The sequence below is a fragment of the Cryptomeria japonica genome, unplaced genomic scaffold (genome assembly GCF_030272615.1).
Source record: "Cryptomeria japonica unplaced genomic scaffold, Sugi_1.0 HiC_scaffold_40, whole genome shotgun sequence".
In the NCBI taxonomy this organism is placed as follows: domain Eukaryota; kingdom Viridiplantae; phylum Streptophyta; class Pinopsida; order Cupressales; family Cupressaceae; genus Cryptomeria; species Cryptomeria japonica.
In genome coordinates, this window is record NW_026728862.1 from 732,501 (window position 1) to 732,705 (window position 205).

Genomic DNA, 205 nt, shown 5'->3' on the forward strand with positions numbered 1-205 from the left:
CATCCAGGTGCCAAGCTCGGCAACCCATGTGCCGCATTTTTTTCGTCCAAGTGCTAGGCGGGGCTCCGAAGAGCGGAAGTGGAAGTGGGGTTTCGGGCATTACCCTCGAGCCACCTTTCCGTCCGAGAGTTTAGTGAGGCTTTTTACCGTTGCAGCTCCCATGTCCGAACTGGGGATTTCTGGGTAGGGGGCTTCGGGTGCGCAT